This window comes from Hesperophylax consimilis, chromosome 15, assembly GCF_061612785.1.
Source record: "Hesperophylax consimilis isolate HC1 chromosome 15, BYU_Hcon_1.0, whole genome shotgun sequence".
In the NCBI taxonomy this organism is placed as follows: Eukaryota; Metazoa; Arthropoda; class Insecta; order Trichoptera; family Limnephilidae; genus Hesperophylax; species Hesperophylax consimilis.
The window spans coordinates 2071403-2080740 of NC_142850.1; positions in this window are offsets into that span (position 1 = coordinate 2071403).

Genomic DNA, 9338 nt, shown 5'->3' on the forward strand with positions numbered 1-9338 from the left:
GGGCCTGTGACATATTATTTGGGCACTTGATCAATCTGAATAACACACTGTGGGGGTGGAAGTGTGAAACAGCCCTTTGCTTTGTAAGAAATATGAATGGCGAACCTACCTACCTATTATTCACTCTCCGGTCTAGGTTTAAGGATACATATTTAAGTTCAGACCTTTTATTTAAAAGTTGTTTTGGTTATATTTGTTGTTTTTCGGTGGTATTTAAAAAGTGTTTTTATTTAAAAAAAAAAGCTTTTATTAAAGTTTTTAAATTGAGATAAGGTAGGTAATATGTGAGGTTCACCTATCCTTAGCGTTAAGTTTCATTAAATTTAAAATTTATATCATTATTATTATGGTTAAAGAAATCATTTCTAAGTGTGATTAGTATTATTTATCACAAAATATATTGTCCTAACTTATGGTCCTAAAAGTGTCATATTTTTTTGCGTAATTTTCATTTCAATTACAATAAATTTATACATTTTTACTTAATATATAACTGCAACTACAAAAATGTTTACATTTTTACTAATATATAACTGCAAGTACAATAAATTTATACATTTTTACTTCATATATAATTGTAACTACAATAAAATTATACATTTTTACTTCTATATAACTGCAACTACGGTAAATTAAAAAAATTCTTCACGTTTTTTTTCGATATACCCATAGACATCAAAATTTGGATGACAATGCTAAATACATAATATGTCCATATGTGTTCTCAAAATTATAATGTAATTGTAAAAGCCCCAGACGCAAATACTCAAACATAAATAAAACACATCTTGTTAGTATTGCCTGTTTTACCAAATTCCATCAGACTCAACTGCTTTCGCTAACATTCCGCAAATCAATTATCTTCTTAGTAGCTACATACTCAGTTACCCTCCCCCTCCCCGTCTCCACATATTCTGTATTCCCCGTATTATTAACCCCCCACCCTCTTACACTTGTATGGGGTAGTTGTACCTCGTAGTCTCCACAGAGGGTTGACAGAGCCGTATCAGCCTCCCTCCTCGACCATAATCGTAACGTTTCACTTGGTTTGTGTTTTATGGCCTTTGAGCAGGAATATGCATCACATATTAAATGCATTCGCCGAGGGTATTCTCAGTATGCTCTGCATTCAGTTACTGCTGAATGGATTTGTCGCATATTAAAGGCATTACGGTTCCTACGTATCTGAAAGGTTTAAACTGACAGCAGATTGGAGACAGAAATTTGTATTAATTAAAGCTCAAGGTATTACTAATTTGATAATGACCAAGACCTCGTGGGATCTATGTAAATATGTATATAAAATTATTCAAAAGGAAAAAGTTTTATGTTTCGTACCTATCAAGAGTAATACTACTGCACGTGAAAACTCACGGGTAAATTTAAAAAAAATGGTTTCCTCAAATATATTGCACTGTCTAATGAAAACACTCAACCATATTTATGCGCTTCTGGTATGTTTTTCCTGTCGGCAGGTTCACGTTTCGATTATATGTTTATAATTATTCTGTATATTTTGTTCTATAATTTTGATTCAATCTGATTACTTAAAATTTAAATCTTTTTTTTCGGCAGAGTGACAGAAAACATTTGAATCCGAGTTTACACAGAGAAAAATAGTATTTCCTGTTAAACTTTTAAAAGGTACATTCGTGTCGTATCGGAACACGCCTTCAAACACCTGCAATTGTCCTGTTAATATACAATGACAAAATGCCAAAATATTTTAATTTTTATAAACACGAGTTCTAACATCGCGATAATACATTCGATTTTTACTGAAAGTTTCATTCAAATTCATTCCTTAAAGGCCTGCATTGTTAACTTGATTACGAATAAGATAATAAGAGATTCTTAATAAAATAGCATTCTTTTATGTCAGTATATTTTCTCTGTGTTTCGCCAGGTTCTCGTTTTGAAATATATTTTCTTTATAAAATACCTGACAGACCCGTGAAAAATCACGAATTGCCTAAATTCTCCATAAATCAGTTCCAATCCTGAAAATGACAAATTAAATAATTTTCTGGTAAAAATATTATATTATAGGTAGGTGCTCTATCACTTATTTGAATTCTCCAAACAATTCCAATTTTGAAAATGATAAATTAATATAAAGCAAAAGTTCTAGAGATCATTGAACTGGAGTTAAAAAATAACGAAGTGACAACCGAAGATAGTATATTAATTATTTTCACAGGTAGAATAAGTGGATGAAAAGCCATCTAACTTTATAAATAATCAGGTTCAGTAGTAGAGTGTTGTCCGGGTAAGATCCTGGGTTCTGTTCCGGTTCTGTTTTGTTCAGTTTCGACCGTAACCGTTTTATTTTGTCTTTTTCTATTTATGTCACGTTTTGAATTAATATTACCTTCTTCTTTATTGATTAAATATTATATACATATGTTACCTTCAAAAGTTATTCCATTTAATTGTATTAAAAAAATTGTTCATTTTTTATCGTCGAGTGACAGTAAACTAGCTCACGTAGAAACAGAAATTAAACGGGCGTGTTTGTTAACTTTGCGAGGGACTATTTTCGTAAAAATACTCAAATATTTTCATTTCAATACCTTTTAATCTCTTAATATCTTGGCAACGTACTTTTACACAAAAGACACATCGCAATAAATTGAAATAAACATATTTCAATAGTGCAGACCCGAACCATTCAAGGAAATATATTACCGAAGAAAATACATAGAAATTTCTATGCACTGTGGAATATTACCCCATAAAATGCCATTTTAAAATACGTTGTGCCAACAATAGAGGGGGTGTAGTCCTTAAAAGCATGTGTCAAACGTTTTAAAATTTGTAGCGTCATGCAACGAAGCCCAACAATATTATTATTTGATTCCGAATGGAGTAAGGAATTTATTGCCATGTTTGGAAACGCGAAAAAGCTTCCTACAACACTTTAAACACTTAAACGATCGGGTATTTGCTTCGACTCCACCCATGAGCTTTTAAAGTGCCAAACAAATGGGAATAGATGGGTTCTTTTTACATTATCACTATTGAAGTTTTGGCATCAGTATTACATACGCATTGGCATGTAAAACCTTTCTTACCTTCATTGTTATGCAGGTACAAAGTTCCTACTTACATAATATATCAGCAATCTTGGTTTTTAATCACCTTATTCGAGTTTACACCTTACGTTAACTAGTTTCGGATATATCCTATTCTTTTTTGGATAATATTATTATAACCTAACATAAGAAAAGTGCAGTCATTGGTCCTACTGAGGTTAAAAAAATAAATTTAAAGAATAATTATATCGTGTGATGGATCAATATGCAAACACATTTACATTACATGATAAGGTTTAAAGGAAGAGCCGGTCAGTGGCTGAGTTGGCATCGAGTTTGAGTCCCACCCGGGCGCCGTTTGTTCAATTCCTCAGCTCAAGCAACATTTTCCGCGTACTGTCGTAGTAGTAGGAGATTTTCAAATATTTTTTATCGTAACCCGGGAAAATTGTCGGAATTCGTGTTTATAAAAATTATAAAATTTTTGCACTTCGTCATTGCATATTATTAAAATAAATACAGGTGCATTAAGAATGTATTAAACGTTTAGCAAGAAATGGCCTGCAATACATTTTTAATCACATTTTAATAAAACAGCAATACTCATTTTTCTCCGTGTAGACTCGGATTCAAAAGTTTTCTGTCTCTTTAGTTGCCGAAATAGTTTTTTTTCGTAATTGTAAAAAGCATTCACTTTGTGGCTCATCATGATTTATAATAAAAACACATAAATTTGTTTTTGACCACGATAGTTTTATTTTCACTCTACCGGTTTCGGAAGATCCCTTCCTTCGTCAGGAGAAAGTTTTAAATATTCTCCTGACGAAGGAAGGGATCTTCCGAAACCGGTAGAGTGAAAATAAAACTATCGTGGTCAAAAACAAATTTATGTGTTTTTATTATAGTTTTTTTTCTTTTAGTTTTGTTTTATTTGATGTTTTTTTTAATAATTTACATATTTTTAGATATTTATGTTAGTTTAAAATAGTATAATACTGATAACTAGTTGACTTATTGTTTAAATTCTGATAAATTGTTTAAAATGTCAAGCCATAAAGTGATTCCTTTATCAGTAATCTTATTTTCATTATGATTACGACCCAAGAGTTCCGATACCTGGTGCGTGTGTTATTAGAGTATCCCAATTTGAATGGTGTTGTGCTGTGGAAGAAAATTCCACAGGGTAAGAAAATAGAGAACAAGAAGATTATACTACCTACTGGCTGAAATGATATAGTTGCTGTTTTGATTACAATTGTCGAACAGATAAAAAAAAAACATTGTGAAACAATTGTATTAATCAAAAGAGTCTCAAAGCCAATTCAGCAATATATTATCATAATAAAACTTAACACCTACCAAAAAATACCTGTTGATCTCAAAACGTTTAAAAATATCATTTGATAAAAACATATTATTTTCTGATTGTGATGTTAACTTTTTGTAGTGTGTAGTTAACTTTTTTTCTGATGTCAATGATCCACTTTTTTTTTATCCACCTAAATAAGTGCCTAAAGATTCATACCTTCGTTATGCAGGTAGTTAATCGTATATTGGTAGTTCTTGATCGAAAATTGGTTGGTACAATTCTTTGCGAGTTAAATAATATAAATCCATAAATAAATTGGTACTTTTCCACAAGTAGAGGGACGTTCCACAATCGCCTCCACTAGTGAGAAAGATTTATTGAATCGTCGCTAAGGGAAATGCATATTTAAGAAGGCTCTGTCATTCGGCAATTTATGGCAAATGGATTAATTCAGGAAGAAAGTGTGCAATTTAATTATGGTGGCACAATTTTCAGCCTGTAAGAAAATTTTCAACATGAAAAATTAAAATCCAAAATTAAATAAAAGGTTACGGAAATACAGATTTTCACACACTTAAAATAAGTACCCTACGGTTAGTGAATGAATTATTCTGTCCAATAAAAACAATGCATTTTATATTTCAACCATCGGAGACCCCGTGAAAAATCGCGGATTGTCTGAATTCTTGACAAATCAGGCCCAATTTTGAAAATGGCAATTAAAATAATATATCTTGACCGGTCGGTGGCCGAGTTGACATCGCGTTTGTTTCCCACTCAGGCGTAGTGTGTTCAATTCCTCGGCTGGCTAAGTCCTCCATCACAACACAAGCAACATTTTCAGCTTACTGTGGTGTTAGTAGGAGATTTTCAAATATTGTCAGGTTATTCGTAACCAGGGAATGTTAGTCTTTATTTAAAAAAAAAAAATTAAGTATAGGTAGGGACTTTATCTAGGTAGAGAATTCTAAAAATAAACACTCTGAAAGTGGCACTCAAATTCAAAGTATAAGTTCCGGAATTCATTGAACCGGAGTTACAAATAGACGGAATTAGTTAAAAACACTTGAAATTATTAGTAGTACATCTAGCTACATCTATTTGTCTTAAGAGGATTTGCTCTCACTTTTATGATTAATGGTTACCGCTGTTATTCTCAGTCTTAATGATTATGATGTGCATATTTTGCGCTCTACTTAACTTACTAAGCTGTCATGTATTGTTGAATGACCTTATTATAAGCTTATGGGCTTTCGAGCTTTTGTTTTCACACATTAGCATACCAGCTCTTCTGTTGTGATTCAGTATGTTGAAGGAAATATACCTCAAGATGTTGTCATTTCAGCACTTCTTTTGAGAGTTGTTGTGGTGACATAATGGCTTAGGCTCCTTAGCACATGATAGCCCTCATCAGGCTTACAATTTAGATATTTTTGTTGATTTTTTTATGAAAATTTCAATATCAATAGTTGGTAACCCATTATCATATTAACAGCTCTATGGTGGTTGGTTCTGTAATGGCTTTTATGTTTTACATATTTAATTGTAGTGCATGTTCTAATATTTATTCTTCGTAATTTGATTCCTTTCCTGCTTTTTCTAGAGCTCAGGAAAATAAGGAACGAATCAAGTGGTTTCGTCAATTTTTCATCGGTCTATCTGTAACTAGCCGTTACAAGCCACAGGATATTATAATTCCTATTTTTGACAATTAAAATATTTTTTTTCTGTCAAAATGATTTATTTTAGTTAGGTACTTTATCGCTTGTCTGAAATTGTAAAATAAATAGTTAGATTTAGAGGTCATTGAACCGGAGTTAAAGACACACAACTGAAATTTTTGTTTTTTATTATAATAAATATGATGATAATTTATCTTGTACCTACAACAAAAAAATTGCTTCTCTGGATGCTAGACTGTGTTTGGTTTTATTGAAAAATTTTGAAAAATTATTAAATTGGTAATGAAAATCAGTAATTATCTATTTATCCACCAATTACTGCTGTAACGTCAAAATAAATATTATTTCCACACGGTGAGAATTAGATTTTTGCCCCCACGATAAATTAACAGGCCTTATCTATAAACATCAGTTTAAGAATGTTTTATCGATTTTCCTTGTTTATTTATTTTGTAAGAAACTAACAGCTTTTACACAATATACAATGATAGATGGTGACGATACAAAAATATTTGGATTTAATACGTATTCCGACATTATGATAGTATATTCATAATTTACTTTATTTAATTTAATAATTTATTAGGAAACCTGTTTATTCATTATAAAGGCCTGCAATCCCATTTTTAACCAGAATTACCAATATTTTGAAGAGATTCTTAATAAATTTTCGACAGTAATATTTCTATGTGCAGCAATGTATTATTTATTTATTTTATTTATTTATTTATTTAAACGCCCATTGGGCTTTTACACACATTGTTATTAGTGTTATTACATTAACTATGTGACATTGAAAAGTTTACGTACATATATAAATAAAATAGTTATTATATCTGTAGTACATAAATGTTTTACAAATAATACAGAATACCATTATGGAGAACAGTTTTTTTTTCTTTTTTTACTTACTTAGAAAAATAAATGGATTGAAATTAATTAGCATTTATAGGGACTTAAAATCATATTCGAATTGTTATTTAAATTACAATATTAATTTGTAAAGTTAAAACATATATATTAAAGTTAAAAAGTCATAAAAGAAGTCATAAAAGAAAAGAGTGAAAAAACAGAAGCTAAAAAATGGGTTTTTTACTATGGAGTGGAGAAGTCATACATTTCAGCAAAGTGTTTATGTAGATTTCGTTTGAGCACTGCTACGGAATCTCTAAATATATCAACAACATTACCAAATTTATTACCAAAATTTTGTATTCGATTTAACGATATGTGCGCATGATAATTAGATTTGAAATTATTACAGAAAAAGGTGGAATTTTGTCTCGTATTTTTGGAAGGTACAAATAATTTTATTGTGGCAAGAATTTCAGGGCTGTCGATTCTATAATTAATAATTTTATTTAGTAGAACAAGGTCGGAGATAATTCGCCTATCTGATAGCGTAATCAAATTTAGTTGATGCATGAGTTGGATATAATTTATATTTTGGATTGGAATATATTTAGTTTAAAGTTAATAAATCTTAAAAATTTGTGTTGTACCCTTTCAATATTGTTGGAATGTACTTTATAAAACGGGGACCAAATAGGCGAATTATACTCTACTTGACTTCTTACTAAAGATGTGTACAGTGTGTTCAAACATTCTAGTGACTTGAAGTCACATGCGGTTCTACATATAAACCCAAGCATTTTTAGGGCTTTATTTGTGATTTCATTTATATGCGGATTGAATGTTAACTGTTCATCAAATATAACACCCAAGTCCCTGATTTGAGTGACAGCTGTCAATTTTACATTATTAAGCGAATATTCATAAATTGTATGATTTCGTATTTTACAAAAACGAATGACCTGACATTTTTTAATATTAAGAAACAGAGAGTTGATGATGCACCAACGATATAGTTTATTTAAATTAAGTTGCAAAGTATAACAATCGTCTAAACTGCGTATTGTTTTATATATTTTCAAATCATCTGCGAAAAGAAGAACTTCTACATCTTTAAATATGCTAACAATATCATTAATAAATAACAAAAAAAGAATTGGTCCCAGGTGAGACCCCTGAGGGACCCCACTTGTGGCTTCGAAAATGTAAGATTCCACAGATTTTATTTTGACACATAGCTCTCTTTTACTAAGATAACTTTCAATCCAACTTAACAGATTACCCTTGATACCCAACATACTTAATTTTTGTACAAGGATATGTCGCCTAACTTTGTCAAATGCTTTGGAAAAATCAGTATATATTGAATCCACTTGATGCTTCAAGGCAAGAGAATCAGTTATGTAATTTTCGTATATGATCAAGTTACTTAGGATGGATTTACCTGTGATAAAGCCATGCTGGTTGGGTACAATAATATTATTAATTTGTTTACATATTACATCTAGGACTAACGATTCAAATAGTTTGGGAATAGCGGACAATATACATATTGGTCTGTAGTTCGATACATCGCTTTTATCTCCCTTTTTATGAATAGGCGTAAGATAGCTTTTTTTCCACTGTTTTGGAAAACACCCTGACGACAAAGACTTATTAAATAGTAAAAATAATGGATAAGTCAAACTGCGAACACAAGATTTTAAATATATTGGAGGGAAACCATCCGGTCCAGCGGATTTATTAGTATCTAATGCTTTTATAGCCTTTTCTATAGCGTTTATTTCAATAAAACAATGGTTTAGGTTAAGTGATTCTTCAAGTGATATATCATTTGGGATTTCATTATCGGTAATATTATCATCATAAACACTTTTGAATAAATCTGCAAAAAGATTGACAATGCCTTCGGTATTATCCGCACAATTGTTATTCAGATACATAATATTTGGTAAACTACCATCATTTTTACGCTGAGCATTAGAAAAGTTCCACAATTTTTTAACATTATCATGAACCTCCATTTCTATTAAACTAATATAATCATTATAACATTTTTTAGACAATTCTTTGCACTGCTTTCTTATGTTAGTAAACATTATATAATCATCGACGTTTCTAGATTGCTTATATATTCGGTGAGTTTGTTTTTTAGTATAAATCAATTCTTTTAATTCTTTTGAAAACCATGTAGGGTAAAGGGATGCAATAAAATTAACTTTTGGAACATGACGTTCTTTTGAAGTGTTTAGGATTGAATAAAATTGTTGGACTTGATTCACAATATTGTTTTCATCTTCTAGAAATGACCAGTCTATATGGTCAAGATAATCAATTATATTTGGGTAGTCAGCTTTTTTAAAATTGTACGATGAAGTTTTTAATTTCTGCAATTTTCTAGACTCATTTGTGATAATAATATCTAACGCGGGATGGTGTTGGTCTAAAGGTAACAACAAT